This window comes from Amblyomma americanum, chromosome 7 (assembly GCF_052857255.1).
Source record: "Amblyomma americanum isolate KBUSLIRL-KWMA chromosome 7, ASM5285725v1, whole genome shotgun sequence".
Lineage (NCBI taxonomy): Eukaryota > Metazoa > Arthropoda > Arachnida > Ixodida > Ixodidae > Amblyomma > Amblyomma americanum.
Window position 1 is genome coordinate 42066494 of NC_135503.1, and position 18897 is coordinate 42085390.

Here is an 18897-nt window from a genome sequence, read left to right on the forward strand (position 1 = left end):
ATTGAGAACTATCAGGTTCGGCACCTGTTCACTGCGAGACAACGACAGCATGTCGATGTCGATGAAATGCAAAAAGAAGCCGAGTGCTGAGGTCTGGGTGCATGTCCAAGAAAGCCTATACCAGTCCGAAGCGCGCAAGTCCTTCTCGGCCAGCACATAATATGATCTAGGGACGTGCAAATGCGCGCAGTTTCGCATCTTCGAGCTGCGTGGACAATATTTTGATCTCGCCGTATCCCTGACATCTCTGAACTGTGAACACACATTTTGTGCTCATTGTTTCACTCGGATGTTTTAACTCCCTTAAGTTGCGAAGGTCGAGAAATTCCAACATAATTTCGCTTTTATCTATGTCCTCTCGTGACAGCACTGATCCAGAGGTGGATCGAAGCAGTGTTGTTGAAGATTAAGGCCTTGCAGATTTTTCGTGCATACCATATCACTGCTGTGTGTGTGTTCACCTTGACGTGGGCGCTACTACTAAAGCGGCGTACAGGTAAGTGCACAAGCACTTTGAAAAGGTGGTGAGAGGAATATTCGTGCCGATGAAGAATAGTTATTGAAAATTTTAATTTCTTATACTTCAGGAATAACCTTGGACGCCTGCCTAAAAAAAAAGGTGTTCCCTTTAATATATCTTGGGGTTGTAGACGCTTAGCTTTTGTGTCATAACTCTATAGGCTCGGCAGCATGCAGACACGCCTCTTTGTGGTTTAGCACATCTTTCCAAAGCGTTAAAAAAAAACGAAACATATTAACGCACCGTTTGCGAACAATCCACATCGCGCGTCACGAAAACGAACCATGACCAGGCCTATACAGGAACTGAAATAGGGGGACGTCGCCATTCATGCGAGCGCAAATGTACACTTTCCGGAGATCTCTAGCGCTTCACACGAAACAGCTTTGCTGCGGCTCTATCTCAGTGTTGTACCATCAGTATCTAAGGAAAAGATGAAACGGTGACTTCGAAAGGGTAAGTTATGAGCCCTTTTTTACAGCGATAGCTGTCAGGTTCACGTCCCTGGCTTTCGCGTCACCCTCGGCGTAACCGGTGGGTGCGTTAACGTCACGGTAACGTGACATTCATGACATTAATGTCACGTGACACTGTCACGTCATATAATGTCACGTGACCTCATTTCAATGCCAACCTGGTCGCATAAGCTTACGGGTGGCTCTGTTTGGAACAGCCGCTTGTCAGTGCAGGGGCTCATCACTTGACCCATACACCACTGTTCCAGGAATATATCACCAAAACTAAACGCCTAAACAGCTATCGCTGAACCTCGCGTTACACAGTCGTAACCGTCCTGTGAGTTTTTTTTTTCTTGAGAAGAAAAAAAAAACAGCTTCAGAGCATATCTCTTTTAAACCCTTCGTAAAACAACTTTTCATCATTTTTTTTTCTGGGACACTGTAGGCTCAAACCCACCGCTGCTTCAAGGAGACAGGTATGCTCTACAACCGGTAGGGTACTCTGCTGCGTAAAGCGCGCTCACAGTCACAAGCACACGCGCTATAGATCGTAGACGCATGACCCCTCGGGATCGGGGACGGCTAACGAGCAGCCTTCCTGCGGCCCCCTCTCCTCCTCCAGGCGGCGCACCGCCGCCTGCAGTGTGTGTGTGCGCCATACACGCCGCCGCTCCGACACCCGGTGATGCATGTGGTCGCTTAATTCGGCTCAGCGAGTGGCCGATCGCCGATAGCATCGCGCGCGCGGCGGCGAAAGCGCGCGCCGCCGCTTGTACTTCGCGGCGTTGTTCTCCCGCCAGCCGCGGCTGGGAACGAACGGCTTTGCCATTGCGCCTACCGAGGAATGCGACGCTGACGCCCTGATTCATGGCGGCGGCCTCCTCTCGCGCTACCGCAGCGGCAGCCGGTGCTTGTGCTGGTGGCTCTATTGCGCGGGGGCGGCTGGCTTACGGGAGCTTGTACGGTCTTGTCGCAGTGATTCGGTTTCACGGATAACTCGCATCTCCCTTGAGCTTTGCAGCCTCCTTCGGGTCTCCCTTTATGGAACTCCATATATGCTGTTACAAACACATATGGAACTCTATATGGAACTATATATGGAACCCTATACGAAGCCCTATATGGAGAGGACGTGCATGGGGAATGTATAGGGCCCTGTATGGGGCCCTATATGAAGCCCTGTTTGGAACTATATATAAAAATCTCCTTCGTCCAAGTACTAAGCAATGTCTCCAGATGGGCTGTTGGTGATAGCCTCCTGACTCAATTGACCACGCTGGGAGCGGGATATCTCCTGAAGTGGGTGAGTGTATGTGAGGGAGGAAAGCCAGCGAGTATACTTTCTCAATTACTAATTTATTCATGTAAGTAATCATCAGTAAGCCACATAGTTTGCCGTTGGGTATGAGCGTTGAAGTCATTGCGCAGTTTAGACATATGCCAGACTGCAGTGGTTGCCGCTTCGTGGGGCGGCAAGAAGCTTACATGTACCCTGCATGAATGGTTGCTCATCACCATGCGAAACTTTTGAAACAATATTTCCGCAACTCCCAGCTATCAAATAATCGTGCCTGAGAGGTTAGCCTCGAGGTGTCATCATGCTTTCGGATTGGAAAAAAAAAGTAAAGGAAAGAGAACCTCTTCTTTCTACAAATTTATTACGTATGCGGGCGTAGCGCGCGTATGTATGTACACAAGCACTGCTGGCGTGCATAGTCGGGACACGCTCATTTTGTCCGAGCTATACCAGCGAGCCACACCCACGCAACCTGACCTCGACCGAGACCTTCCCGTGAATCTTATTGGTGCGCGCACCACATGCAAAGGACCTCTGTGGGTGGCGTGCACACAGCCCAGCGCCATGTTGCTGGGCGCATGTCTCGGAGCGATCGGCCCAGACGTCGCATCTACTCCAGCCTCACCGCACGGTTAGGGCGCGTATATATGTCTGCTTGTTTTCTTTTCTCCGTACCCTCCTCCCATAACATATATCAAGGAGGGTGCGTCAACCTTTAACTATGGCGGCATAAGAGTTGATGCTGCTCTGCACGGTTGAGCGGGCTCGCAGTACCACGGGGGAAGGCGGTTCCCCGCGGTTATATTTATAGGAACACCGAGCTATAACCTCGGTAAAGCAGGAACACTGCCGTAATGACGTGAGCATAGACACAGCTTCAGAGTATTATCCTAGACGCGGTAAGCTGTTTTGACATCGGTGATGTGTAGCTGTACACTGAATTATGGCGGAGAAGTTATCAGTGAGTCAGTGGGTGAGGTTTTACCGCTTCGTGGCCACGTCAGCAGTAGTGTCACTTGAGCACTGCATGTATGGGGCAGAGCTGATATTAAACATTTCGTTGCCATCGTTAGAGGCAAGCCTTGATATCACTCTTTTGTAACGCAGTGCTCTGTTCTTAAAAGACGCCCCCCTCTTCCTATTGTTGTGCGGAAACCGGGAACTCGGGGCATGTTATCACGAAGACGGCTCTATAGCGCTGCTATCTTCGCGCAATAAATCAACGAAAGGTGAGCTGTATGGTGTCTTGCGACAAAATAAACAAGGAACACTGTCTCCGCGTTGTACCTGTGACACTTTTTGCGCTTGCACTCAAAACCGGCCGAGTTCCTCTCTCTTGTTATAATTCTTTCGAATATGCTGTACATGTATCTTGCTGTCTCCGAAACAAGCTATATACCATTTACAGTTCGCGCATAGTTTCGCTTTAATTTCCCCTCTCTGGCTCTTGGCCGCTTAGAAAGCCGCTGCGTGAAATCCTTTGAGTAGAGAATTGAATGCCAAGTTAAAACAACAATCACACAACTGCATAAAAACCGACGAAAGCAAAGAATTTCCCCAGTATAGAGTCCCGCAATGAACGGTGCCAAAACAAAACCTCGAAAGAAACGAGCTCAAGTGACAAAGACGCGTTATACACAATGCGTAAAATATAGGCGACCGCCGTGAACTGTTTTCCGTTATTCCCCTTTCCTCAATATGCAACGCCCTTGTTTGTTTGTTTGCTTGTTTTTTGTTTCTATTTGATCTCGTGATGCTGCTCTTACATACCGTCCTCCTTGTCAAGCCGAGTGCGGCCATCTGTATAGTAATGTCTATCGCAATGCGCATACTATCAACCCTGTATAGAGTATCTGTCTATAGCACAATAGCTGCCACAGAAAGGCTATCCCTCTGCCGCTGGTGATCGCCACGGCGCCTCCCCGTTCGTTCTAAGGTTACTCCCATTCATAGCCAAACCTATACTAAGTAATCGCTCGGAGCGTGGCGCGACACGCCGATTTAGGTGGGAACAATGGGTGTCCTCGCACGTCGTCGGCTGTAGCTGACCTCTGATATGTGTGACGGGTCTTCTGTATAGTACAGCACGCACAATGGATTGCAGCAGCTTCGCATATGCCACGTGTATGCATGCTTGGCGCGTCGAACACGAAGTGTATCGACAGTTGCCTTCCACGCCTGCGCTGGCGTCTAGACGAGTTTCACGCTTCTCACCGGCGCAGCCAAAAAGAAAAAGCCAAAATATCGAAACCAACACTCATAAAGAACAATGAAATTTTATGATAATAAAGATCACCCGTATAGCTTTGGCGTATATACCGCGTGTGTACCGCAGGTATAGGGTGCGATCCCTCACGCGCAAAGGTTGGGACATCTGGAATTGCGTTTGCGGTGCGCACCTGTTCCTCGGAAGCGAACGTCGAGACCCAGAGCTGTGCAGCTTTTGCAAGCAAGAGCTGGAATACAACAGTGTCTCCTGGCTCGCAGTTACTTCATCACAGCTGAATTGCGGGCAAACGTGATGTTACATATAGAGCCCTTGCAAGACCGCGTATGTGTACATATCGCACGTATATGAGGAGAGCGTTTCGGACTCCTGCTTTCTGAAGTATTGTGAAATGAGAGAAAGTACGTACTGGTTTTATACAATGTACAGTTTCACGAAAAACCGTAGTACGAAAAACCGTAGTAGCACATTATAAAACTCAGTAACTCAATAGTATTAAATGTGTTAGTTGCGCCTCATCGCAGGTTTAAACTTCCGAGCAGCGAAATATAATTCTGCCAGAAAAAAACATCGTGCACGACTGCATTTTTTATTTTCACTTGTTTGATCATTTCCGAGTTCGCTCTATGCTGAAAAGCGGCGTAATAGGTGACATTAATGATACGCAAAATACCGATTCTTAGCGTTCTTCAGGAATAAACATCGAACTACATTCGTATACCCTTTCCACATGGCGAATTACTGACATTTTCAGCTGATATGTGCCAGGAAATTTACAAATGTAAATATTTTGTCGCTAGGCGGGGTACATTAATGCGATTCGCAGAAAGCAAAATCTGAGGCCGGAAAAGTGACGGATAGTCGTGTTGCCGGCAACGTGTACATATAGCACTAAAAGGTAAACGTACTTGCTTGCTAGAGGTAAAATGTGAAATTGGGAAGCGCTTCATTTAGGTGGACATTTATTGAGAGTCGACGTTTTGAACAGAGCCTGTCCTTGCTCAAGGCTCAACAAAGGACAGAGCCGGTATCGTGAAAGGACAGGCTCTATCCTTTTCGGGTACAGTGGAGTTTTCATTTTTTGATGATTTATACTTTTATTTAGTAACCGGCTGCTAAGAAAGCACCTTTGCTCTCTCTCTCTCTGTACACATATGAGGCCGATAACTCTTAAGTCATAACCGTGATAAAGGTCAGACGACTGACCAGTCGTCGTCATGTCGGTGTGTGTGTGTGCGTGCGTGCGTGCGTGCGTGCGTGCGTGCGTGCGTGCGTGCGCGCGCGCGTGCGTGTGTGTGTGTGTGTGTGTGTGTGTGTGTGTGTGTGTGTGTGTGTGTGTGTGTGTGTGTGTGTGTGTGTGTGTGTGTGTGTGTGTGTGTGTGTGTGTGTGTGTGTGTGTGTGTGTGTGTGTGTGTATGTGTGTGTGTGTGTGTGTGTGTGTGTGTGTGTGCGTGCGTGTGCGTGTGCGTGTGCGTGTGCGTGTGTGTGTGTGTGTGTGTGTGTGTGTGTGTGTGTGTGTGTGTGCATTGATTTAACTTAGCTATAGCATTAATTCTATTATGCCAGACCTCTGGTATGCACATTTAATTAACCTCTGAAGCGCAGAAGTTACAATGGCAATATGCAAGCACCTTATTCAATAATAAAGACCGAAATATATCGTACGTCTATGCAAGCTTCCAACAGATTACATTATTTATCTCAGGAAAGAAAAAATCAAATACAATGAATGACTTTGGTAAATGAACTCGGAGTTCTTTCTCATTACGTTATGACCTACCGAGACTTGACATTAGTGTTTAACATAATAATATATAATAGTTTATGTGTGCAGAAACCGAAAGGGCTACTGTGAGGCATGCGCAGTAGCTAGGTGTCTCAATAGGTTTTACCACCAAGGGTTTTTTAGCGTGCTCGATGGCAAATCTCAGCACTCGACAGTTCTGGCACTTCGGCTAGATTTTTTAGTTAAGGGAATCTTAACTACATAGGTAACGCTCGTCTAATACAAGCAGTGAGAAAAGTTTTTCAGACGCGACCTGGATATACAGTACATCAGTGCCACGTACTGCGCAGAATCGCTTGCATGGAAACCGCATACACGTAAACAGACTCCGGATGTTCGCAGTGTGACGAAAAAAAAAGTGAAGGGTTTTAATTCCACGTCGAACACAAGGTTTAAAACCACGGATAAAGTATTTTCCGCCGCAGTTCGTAATCGGGAACAACGAACTATGGAAGTGAATGAACAAACTCTTTCGTCGTTTTATTTATGACATGTAAGACATAATATTTGGCGCTTTGCACGTGACGTTCGAGAGGACACGACTGTAGCTGTTTCCGTCGTGTGGCGTGTATATGGCGCACAGCGAACCGTTTCATAACTGCTCACTGCGCACACGTCATTGTCATACTTGCGCACTGTCTAGTCCTACTTACGAGTCTCCACTCTGCCTGCCGACAGACGCGCTCGCAGCTGTATACAGTTCGCACTGGCAATGAATACTTCCGTCGCAAGTATCATAAACGATGGTCATACTGTGTGTTCAACACGAGGTCGGCGAGAAAAACAAAGCAGGCATGTATACGGTCGGAGCTCCCTGGCCCCTCCGAATTTGATCTCGCTAATACACCCGCACGTAATTGTTTCGGTAATGCTTTTTTGTTTTTAGGCATGAGCCGCCCCCCCCCCCCCCCTTCCTTCTGATTTTTCTTTTAATGCGTAGCATTAGAACCCTCATCTCGAAAATAAAAATTGTCCGTCGGCGGTGTTTCATGAAGCCTCTGAGAGCCATCTGCCAGCTGTGGCAGGTGGCAAAGTGGAGAGAGAGAAATCTCCCTTCCCACTCGTACGGAAAAGGAAGGAGAGGCCGGAAGGTGGCTACCGTGAACGGAGGTGCCTGGTTGTGACGCGGGCGCAGGAGTGCGCAACCTGAGGGTGGTTGCCACAGGAACAATCCGGCGGGTGGGTACCGTGGAAGGTGGAGGGTACGTCGGAAAGTCTGCTGGGAAGAGAAGATATCCTGCGCGCGCTGGATGCCACTCTTGCATTGAAGTGGTTGTATGCAGGCTACCTCCAGAACAAAGTGTCGATGGATACATGGAGACCAGACATGGAATAGAAGACCAAGTGTGCAAAGGAGTCAAGTGTCACGAAGTACAAAGAAGACCAAGGGAGCAATAAAGGTGGTTGTAAAGAAATACGCGTGATGGGTCATATCACGCAAATCAGAATGAAAGTGTAATGCTACGTATTTCAGCGGGAACGGCCATTAATGGCCGGTCAATTTTGTTTTACAGACGCTACCTGAAATTGAGCCCCCGTCCCCCCCAAAAAATAAATAAATCGTGGTATGTGTATGTACGGTTGGCTTCACTCAACCGAATGCAAACTCAGTTGTTCGAAAGGCAAGCGCTCAAGTTTTGCCCTGCCCAGGTATTTAAGAAAAGGGCAGTAATTGAGGCAACTAATTTCCAGCTCAATGCCCTGCTGCCGCAGCATCGTGACATGCGCGGTGAAACAACGGTCCCTAAATGGCGCCATGTGTTCACCTTATACCGTGCGCATGATAGCAGCCACTGTGCATCATATTTCATTGACGTCGACGCGTTACGGCAGAATGAATCGGCCCGCCGTATACGGGCCTCGTGCGTACGGGCCTTTTCCTTTATAACAATCCAGACAATGCGGCAGCGTATACATAAAAGACATATACGCTATAAGCCACACGTGGGCGTTCCTTGACTGCACACCCTGCGCATGAGAGGCCCAACTTTCTCGAGCCATCAGCGCACATCCACACACACACACACGCGCACGCATTCACAGGTACAGCACTGCCTTGAATGGCTGCGCCGCTGGCTTCCTTTTGCAAATCCCCCGAAGGCTCAGCCGCGCAACGATCGAGTGAGCCTGCGTGGATCTGAGGAAGGAAGCGCGCGCGTTTGTGGACGCACTGTCACCGAGATTACGCACGGACAACTGGCTCTGACCTCGGTCACACCCGGCGCGGTCACTGGGCCCGCTCGCGCGCGCTGAATGCATGAATCGAGAGCTCGCCCGCGTACGCGGACGAGGAAAAACTCTGTCCGAGTCGCGGTGCGGCTTAGAACGAGGCTTGTCCGAAGACGCGCGCGGGCATCGCGAGATGAGTGTGCGTGCGTGTGTAAGGTCAGAGACACGTCGGGCATATTGTCGCAGTGCATTAACCTTTGCGCGGACAACTCCAGACGAGGTCCAACAGGCTTGCGCGTATGGGGTTGTATGTGCTCAATGGGCGCTTTTTGCCGCTCTCGTATACGTGAGTGTAGACGACCCTTACAAAAATTCCTTTAGACAGCCTATAGACTGTCCATAGACTTCTGTCTATAAAGTCTATAAACTCTCTATAGACAAACCCTAGAGAACAGCCTATAAACAATACAAATCATATAGACAGTCTATAGACAATCTGTAGATTTATGGCCATACACTTTTAGTAGACTTTTGTCTGTAGACAGTCTATTAACTATGAGTCCACAAAAAGAAATATATACAGGAAGGCAATAGAGTCTATAAGAAGTCTAGAGACTGTCTATAGACCATTTTTATAAGGGGAGAGCCAAAGTTATACTAGTTGGCAGTAATTGCTTGAGTAACTACAATCACGGGATACGCACACGCATCTTCCTCAATGCATGCGAAACATAGCACACTCTAAACAGAAAGGAGTAAAAAGGGGGTAAGCTTTACTACCGCATTCTTTGTGTTAGAGGACAGCTTACTGCATTTTTACGCCCATACAGGCGTATCTGTGTTTAGAGTGTACCGCGCAGTGCAAGTCGTATGAAGGCACAGAAAGCTGCCGCATTGAACGTTGCGTAATGTATCAGTGTATTAGTATCATATTCTACCTTCATATAATAGCGTGTTTACTACACTGTCAGGCTGTCGTGTGCACAGCAACACAGCAGACCACACATTGCTTTCGTTGCTCGCTTAATTGCTCAGTCTCCGCGTTCTTTATGTCATTTCGTTCCCCGATGTTCAGTTTAAATCGTGGGTCGATATATGTTCACAGAACCGGGTGTGCGAAAAAGGCGTAGTGTATTCCGCACTGCACCGGGCTTATAATCTCTTTATGTGGTCTATACAGGGTGTTTCACCTATGACTTTCCACAATTTTAAAACTAGGCGTTTTGAGTTAGAAGAGCGCTTTTTTCGCCATAGCGTTGGCAGCCATGTAGCACATCAGAATACAGCTCGGAAGTGCTAACTAGCAGGATGGTTAACTAATATTCAATAGTTAACTTTTTAACTATTACTGTTAGGCTCCTTAATTTATTGCGAGGCGTGTAGCCCGCCGTAAGGGATATCCATATCAGTCTTTAGAATTTCGAAAACGCGCATACCCTCGGCGCTGTGGCGCAAAAAAAAAAAAAAGGCTATTTCGACTAGTTGCGTGCACTGGAGAGGTTGCTTTGCCTGCAAGCTTCTCCAGAGAGCATCTATTTTCGCCCTATGTAGCCAAGATTTGTTAGGCCACAGCGCTGAGGGTAACTGCGTTCTCGAAATTCTAAAAACTGATATGGATATTACTTACGGCAGGCTACACGCCTCTCAATAATCAAGAAGCCTAACAGTAGCAGCTAAAAAGTTTACCAACCTGATAATTAGCACGTCTTAGCTTTATTCTGATGTACTACACCGCTGACAATGATATGCCGAAAAAAGTGCTCTTCTAACTCAAAAAGCCTATATTTAAAAACTGTGCAAAGTCTTAGGTGAAACACCCTGCCGGTCTAATGAAAAGCTAATCAGCTGCGAATTCCAAACAAGGTACAGCTCTGTAATGCGGAAAGAGAATCAGACGTTAACTAAGGCGCGTGGCCAGCGGTGAGGGAGAGGGAATCCGAGGGTAATCGGGCACCCTCTCCTCTCCCCTGGCTGTGGGTGTGTCACTGTGTCGCTGATCGTCCATGGGCCTTCCCGGTGTCATCTGTTCAAATACTGCGCAAAACCTTATAACAGTTCATGACTCTCGGTTCGCCGCTTCAGATATCAAAAACGATTAAAATAAGCGCTCTTGTCCCATCAGTAGGGCGTTGAGTTCGTTCTTTTTATCTGTTTCCTGGCCGAGCAAAGAGTCTTGCAACAGCAACAACACCATTAGGAAAGATCGTTTGGTACACAACCAACAAATGGCCAATTCTCACAAACCGCACGCCATAAATACGCCACAAACCAGACAAAAAGCAAGAAAAGTAAAGCCAGAACAAAATAAATCAGGGAACAAAGCAAAAAACAAAACCAGCAGACAACGAGCACATCAAAGCATCAAACAGGAGCCCATCACAGTCGCACATAGTCATTCACTTTCATTAAGTACTAAGAAATTGCACTAAATTGAAAATCACATTTCAGTCTTATGCGAGGCCTGGCATATGTACACGAGCAAAAAAAAAAAAAACCTTAAGCCTAATCTGCAACGCTGCAACCGCGCCTCTCCCTGCCCGTCGCCCGGGGGCGCTCGGTGCGTTCCAGGCACCTATATACATGCTGGGCGTCACGTACTTGGGTGCGGCGTGTTATATACACAGTGTTATATAGCATCCGCACCACAGGAGTCCCGCTGCACTTCGCGCATGCGTGCGAGCGGACGCGTGTGCCGGCTGGGCTAATTACTGTGTTTATCTTTGTTTTCCAGAGCTACAAATGTTATACACTTACCCGAGCACTGCGCGTGCCCAGCTGAATTTGTTTAGAGCGCGCGTGGCCGCCACGTGGTTAGAGTGTGCGCGAGTGTAACCTATCTCTTGCATTATGCGTTACACGCTAATGTACCGTGTAACCGGCCTGTAACCACGCAGTCCGCGACGGTATATATATATATATGAGCTGCATCAGGAAACAAGTGTGCGCCTATCTCAACGGTTCCGCGCGAGTCTTCTGCATGTTTATAGATTATATGCGCGTTAAGCTGAACGACGAGGGGGGGGGGGGGGGGACGTTCTGCTGATACAGAAGCTCCTGTTTACCAGTATAAACAGGAATTCGCTGCACTAAGGAAAACAGCGCCACCTGCATAGAAAAAAATCCTCATGCTAAATGGTCGTGCCTTGCAATGCTTGCCACCGGCTGTTCTTGCGATTAAAGGCGTAGAGGTAGAATCCAACCATTGCCGTCGACCTCATACGGATTTGTTTCAATTTGAGACGTGTTTGACCGCTCTCTGGCTACAGGCATGCCGGCTTGAGAGCATTTGCAACATAAGGTGCTTATTTGTTCCAGGGCCGGTTTCCCGTATCAACATATAGGTTTATAGAGTATTTAGGTATATATATGAAGGAAGGAAGCCGATAGTCACCGAAACCAGGGAGCATAGGGGAATGTTTCTTTTTTTTTATTTGTAGAGCCAATCTTCGCGGTATTACAGGACGTGCTGCGTCCACCGCTATGGACGAGGGTGGCGCTGGTTAACACCCTCAAGGTTCGCTTACACGCAAAACATAAATACCCACAAAAGCAGCAGATTCAACAGCCGTCGACGTAGCTCAGTTGGTAGAGCACCGGACGCGATATTCGGAGGTCGTGGGTTCGGATCCCACCGGCGGCATAGTTGTTTTTTGCTTCTGCTTTATAAGTGATTTCTTTTAAGCGACAGATTAATCGAAATATTATTCTACCATAGATTGACACTACAAATTAAAGAAAAAATAAATAAAAAAAATGGAAGCATTCTCTTATGCACCTTGGTTCTGGTGACTGTTGGCTTCCTTCATATGTTTGTCGAACGAGCCCCTTATTTCATTTGCCTTGTCTGATATATATATATATATATATATATATATATATATATATATATATATATATATATATATATATATATATATATATATATATATATATATATATATATATATATATATATATATTGTGAGGCAGAAGAACGCACCAGCAAATTCACCTTTTTACTTCAGGTAGGCCGAAGCAGCAGCTACCGACTAGTTACAGCTTAGCAACACTTCGTCTTCTTCGCACGACCCGATGACCGATGATGATTACGCTGAGATGAAGATGAAGGTCACTCACAGTGCTTACAACATTCCCCCTCCCGAACGAAAGCGACCATCCTGGTCGCAAATTAAATCTTAAGGTCGGCGGTTAAAGGGTTTCAAGCGCGACACGTGCACAATCTCGGTGCCGCGACACCGACGATCGCGAACAGGCGATGCAGGTTTGATGAGATAGTTTACAGGGGAAGTTTGTTCCAGAACCGTGTACGGGCCAATAAAACGGCTCAGAAACTTTTCACACAGGCCGGGGATGCGAGTAGGTGTCCAGAGTAGCACTTCGTCTCCAGGGCGGAAAGACACTGAGCGATGAGTCGCATCATACGTGCTTTTCCTGGAAGCTTGAGTGGCTTCAGTTTGAAGGCGGGCACGATCACGGCAGTGGGCGATACGAGACACGAACTGTTCGTGGGAAGGCGCGGCAGAAGGAGGAGAAGCTGTGAAGAAAGATGCTTCGAGGGAGAAGGTAGGATGGCGGGCATAAACAAGAAAAAACGGAGAGTAGGTGGTGGTTCGTTGAACGGCAGTGTTGTAGGCGAAGGTTACAAAGGGGAGTAAAGAGTCCCAGTTGTTGTGCTGAGGGTGAATGTAGGTGGATAGCATATCAGAAAGGGTGCGATGAAAGCGTTCTGTGAGGCCATTGGTCTGAGGGTGGTAAGGAGATGTAGTTTTATGCACCGTGCCTGAAGCATGAAGCACTGCGGCGAGGACGGTGGAGAGGAACGACTTGCCACGATCGCTAAGGAGGAGGCGAGGGGCGCCGTGGCGAAGAAGTATGGTGTGGAGGAAGAAGTTGGCGATTTCGGAAGCGGAGCCGGAAGGAAGTGCTGCGGTTTCAGCGTATCGGGTGAGGTGGTCAACGGCAGTAACGACCCAGCGGTTGCCAGCTGGAGTCAAGGGCAGGGGTCCATACAAGTCGATTCCGACGACTTCGAAAGGTGTGGAAGGACATGGGAGAGGTTGCAAGAGACCGGCAGGAGGCGACGTAGACCGCTTGCGTCGTTGACAAGGGATGCAAGACGCTACGTATTTTAATACTGAGGTTGAAAGGCCAGGCCAGAAGAAACGACGTTTGATGCGGTCATAGGTTTTGTGGTACCCAAGGTGACCTGCGGTGGGGTCGTCGTGGAAGGCTTGTAGAACTTGAGGACGCAGGGAAGAAGGAATTACGGGAACCCATGTGTGGCCCAGTGGGCTGTAGTTGTGCCAAAATAATGTGCCATCCTGTAACTTGAAATTTTTGAGCCGACGACGGAGACGGGCATTTGGAGGTCTAAGAACACCGCTGAGACTATCAATCAGCTTTTGACAGTAAGGGTCAGCACTCTGGTGGTGAGCAAGATTGCAGTGTATATCTGGCATGGGAGCAATAGAGGCGGCGCTCAAAGACTGCATAACTGTAGGGTTTAAATGGCTTGACTCCGTTGGGACAGGAGAGGAATGCGAGGACATGGGTTGCGACGGCAAAGCAATAGGGCAACGAGAGAGAGCGTCGGCGTCCTTGTGCTTCTTGCCCGATTTGTAAGTGACAGTAAAGTCGTACTCTTGAAGGCGGAGGATCCACCGCCCGAGACGACCGGACAGATTTTTCAAAGTGGATAACCAGCATAGGGCGTGGTGGTCAGTGACGACTGTGAAGTGACGGCCGTACAGGTAAGGACGAAACTTCTGAACAGCCCAGACGACGGCGAGACATTCTTGTTCGGTAATAGTGTAGTTTTGTTCCGCAGAAGTCAGAGTTCGGCTCGCATAGGCAACAACATTTTCTGTAGAGGTGTTTTGGCGTTGCAGAAGGACAGCGCCAATGCCATGGCTACTGGCGTCGGTGTGCAAAATTGTCGGTGCTTTATCATCAAAATGGCAGAGGACGGGACCCGAAGTCAGAGCACGCTTCAGAGTTTCAAATGCTTCTTCGCAAGCAGGAGACCAGATGAAAGGCGTGTCGTTGTGAAGAAGCGCATGTAAAGGTGAGGCAATAGAGGCGAAATTGCGGATGAATCTGCGGAAGTATGATGCCAAGCCGAGGAAACTGCGGAGATCTTTGACCCGAGTTGGACGGGGAAAGTGCAACGCAGCAGCGATTTTTTCAGGGTCAGGCTTAATTCCTTCGCTGCTTACGAGATGGCCAAGAACTTTAATGGATTTTGATGCAAAACGGCATTTCTTCGTGTTTAGCTGTAGGCCAGCGCTGGAAAGTGCTGCCAAAACTTCATCGAGACGAGTAAGGTGATCAGGAAATGACGAAGAAAAAATGACGATGTCATCTAAGTAACAGAGACATGTTTTCCATTTGAGGCCGCGGAGAACTGTGTCAATCATACGCTCGAATGTAGCAGGAGCGTTGCAGAGTCCAAAAGGCATTACATTGAATTCGTATAAACCGTCCGGTGTTGCAAAGGCGGTCTTCTCTTTATCATCTTCATTCATGGGGATCTGCCAGTAGCCTGATCTTAAGTCAAGGCTGGAGAAAAATTGGGCACCTTGCAAACAATCCACCACTTGTGAGGCAGAAGAACGCACCAGCAAATTCACCTTTTTACTTCAGGTAGGCCGAAGCAGCAGCTACCGACTAGTTACAGCTTAGCAACACTTCGTCTTCTTCGCACGACCCGATGACCGATGATGATTACGCTGAGATGAAGATGAAGGTCACTCACAGTGCTTACAATATATATATATATATATATATATATATATATATATATATATATAGAGAGAGAGAGAGAGAGAGAGAGAGAGAGAGAGAGAGAGAGAAGCATTATGTTTTAGCCACGGATCTTCTAGTGACAAGCCAGGATTTTACGCATCTTGAAGCTACATTTGCGCTAAGCCGCGCGTGTGCGCGCTTTATTTTCCCATTTAGAAGGCAAAGCTGGCGGACTTGGGTAATTACCTTCGCCTCCAGTTCGAACATTAAGCTTACCTTGTTTCAAGCTATAGGCGGCCAGGCTTCGTACTTGCACCTACACACAAAGCGCCTCCTGATCCTGGATGCACAATGCCCTTACCGTGCTCTGACTCTCTTTTCTTTTATAAAGGATGGTGCACTGGCGGCGAATGATTGACGATTTACTAATATGAGGATTATGGTTATGAATGCAGCCTTCTTGAAAATAGAATGCCGTCTGTAGACAGTAAAAAAATGAGAAGTTGAATGCAAGAAGCGAGGATAAAATTGCGTGAATGGGATAGAATCGTGACAAAAAAGGAAGGGGGGGGGGGTAAATAATTATAGTATTACTGAGTATTTCATTTTGCGTTGTTTGTTGTTTTATTTGCGTAATTTACCAGCTTTATTTCATACTTCGTCATTACATGCATCATTTGTTTTATTTCGAGTGTAATACCCTCGCACGAGGGCCTTTATGGGCACTATAAATAAATAAATAATTATAGTATTACTGAGTAAGAGTTGAAACTGCGAGCGGTAATGCACATCGCATGCAGAGAATGCCACCAAAACCGCAAAGAGTGGTTGCAAGCCTGTTCCGGAAAGCCAGATTCACTTGCGCTCTTACATAGCTCGCCTAACTCGCGAGGAACACTAAGCATGGCTGGCCGCTTCGAGAGACTAAGATGAGTTGCGTAACCGAGAATACGCACTCGTGTATTCAAACGCGGCTCACATTTGTCATGTTTCGGTACGCTGCAAAAAAGAACTTTTATAATTCTTCCAACAGTACCGAAATGAACGCAAACACTATACTTACTCTTCCTTTTCTCACCGGGTGCCAGTGATCTCAAGGTCAGTCTCACAGGCGGTGAACGAAGGGGTGGTCATCAGGGCATCAAGCTATGCACTACACACGAATATGATCACAGCTAGAGGTTATCTTATACCCGGCTCGTCGCATCCGAGATGCTCGCATAACCACAGAATAAAATTAAAATTACTCTTAACCCTCGTTACGCTATGCCTATGCAAACTTGCCCAGCAGCCCCATCGCCTTAACTGCCTTTCATCATACGCCGACCTGGAACACTGTCATTTGTCTTACCCCATCGCTTTCACCATCTCTCACTATCCACAACCCCTCCCCTACCTGTTCCACCTGGTTGGCGTACCCCAACGAGAACCTACAGTAAGCCTTGGTCCGGCTTGCATCGATATCTCGGCGTCTAAATTAGACTGCCAATGAAAATGTTTTCCTCCTCCTCAGCTATTCAACTTGATATGTCAGTCCCTCCATCGAAACACGGCCGCCGGAAGGCCCGGGTTCAATCCTGGCCGAGGCGGACGCTTTTCGATGGAGATGAAGCGCGATAGGCGCCAGTGTGCTGTACAACGTCAGTGCACTTAAAGATCTTCAGGTAGTTGAAATTATTTCCATCTCTCCACTGTACGGCGGCGCCTCATTCATCTTTCGCTCCCTTCTTATTTCTTTCCCTCACGGCGCTGTTGAGGTGTCCACCGAGGTGTGAGACAGGTACTCCACCCTTTCCTCTCCTCAAAAGCCAATATTTCGTTGTTTTTAATCAGTGCCCTCTTCTCCCTAAACTGAGCTGTTCCATTCTTTCACTCCCTCCTTTATCCCTTCCCTTACGGCGCGGTTCAGGTGTCCAACGATATATGAGACAGATACTGCGCCATTTCCGTTCCACCAAAAACCAATTATTATTATTATTATAGGTTTTCTCCTCTTCCTTCCTGTTTGTGCTCGTGCCCTCTACGGAATATAACATTCGATGTCAATATCGAACACCATTATTCCGACGTTTTCTATCATTCCAAATACTCGTAAATACCGACGTACATCTGAAGATCTAATAATAATAATTGGTTTTTGGAGAAAGGAAATGGCGCAGTATCTGTCTCACATCACGGCGGAAGCCTGAACCGCGCCTTAAGGGAAGGGATCAAGGAGGGAGTGAAAGAAGAAAGGAAGAAGAGGTGCCGTAGTGGAGGGCTCCGGAATAATTTCGACCACCTGGGGATCTTTAACGGGCACTCACATCGCACAGCACACGGGCGCCTTAGCGTTTTTCCTCCATAAAAACGCAGCCGCCGCGGTCGGGTTCGAACCCGCGAACTCCGGATCAGTAGTCGAGCGCCCTAAACACTGAGCCACCGCGGCGGGTCTCTGAAGATCTAGAGAATCTATTTTCAAGCTATTAGTTCTACTAACGGGATAATGGCTGGACGTGCGTTCGCCCTTCTCGGTTGTTCACTCTGGCGTACAGATGGCGCCACCAGTTGCAGTGCGCGAAAAATTCAGGGCTGAGGTAGGCTGCTTAGAACGGCAGCAGAGGGTTCTCAGGGACTCGCACCGTCTGTGACTGGCTAATTTTGCGCCAAGCTGTGGCATTAAACTACAGTACTGTTGATAACTACAGCGATATCGATAGACAAAAAAAAGACATAATAAGAAGGTTTGCAACGCGGCGTTCCTTCATTCATTCAAATGTACCCAAAGACTTAATACAAAATTTCGCAAGAAGGATTTTCCTCTCAAGGATTTCAAGTTCCTCACATTCTTGCTTAACACACATGCCCATGCATAGAAAGGCCAGCCTGACGCTATAATTTAGTTATCTCTGAGACACGAAACGCTCAATTTCTTCAGTGTTATTTCTGTTGTTCACTGCAGGTTTCCTCGCATAAGACTGTCGTTGGAGGATTAAAATCGACGCCTTTAACGTGGCTGCGACAAGTACAGAATATTTCCTAATTTTCGCAAACGACTAGAGTCGGATACAAGTCGCGAAAAAAGCGAATTTTCCTCGTCAAAGGAACCCCGCCGCGGTGGCTCAGTGGTTAGGGAGCTCGACTACTGATCCGGAGTTCCTGGGTTCGAACCCGACCGCGGCGGCTGCGTTTTTATGGAGGAAAAACACTAAGGCCCCCGTGTGCTGTGCGATGTCAGTGCACGTTAAAGATCCATAGGTGGCCTAAATTATTCCGGAGCCCTCCACTACGGCACTTCTCTCTTCCTTTCTTCTTTCACTCCCTCCTTTATCCCTTCCCTTACGGCGCGGTTCAGGTGTCCAACGATATATGAGACAGATACTGCGCCATTTCCTTTCCCCAAAAACCAATTATTATTATTATCGTCAAAGGACCCCCCTCCAGGCAATGGCGTTGGCCGATTGTCAGGAACCTGCTATCGTGAGTAGCGTGACAATGCAGAGAGTGGCGTGAACGGCCTGGAGTGGACGATCCCCAACAGTGCAGGGTGGGGATTGATGTGGGGAAAGGGTGAGGAAAGATATATAAGGCTGTTCATTTTATTTAAACCTACATTTTTATATCGAGCTATTGAATACGGAGGACAGAGTTAGAGCTTGGGTTACCTTCTCATGGGGATATTTTGCTCAAGCATGTTCTGAATATTATTTCATTACT

General features: G+C 47.7%; 1 protein-coding gene across 1 annotated transcript in view; it reads right to left on the bottom strand.

Annotated features, from left to right (window-relative positions):
* Nucleotides 1-18897, bottom strand: part of LOC144098960 (uncharacterized) — a 162303-nt gene that overhangs the window by 130763 nt on the left and 12643 nt on the right. The window lies entirely within an intron of this gene.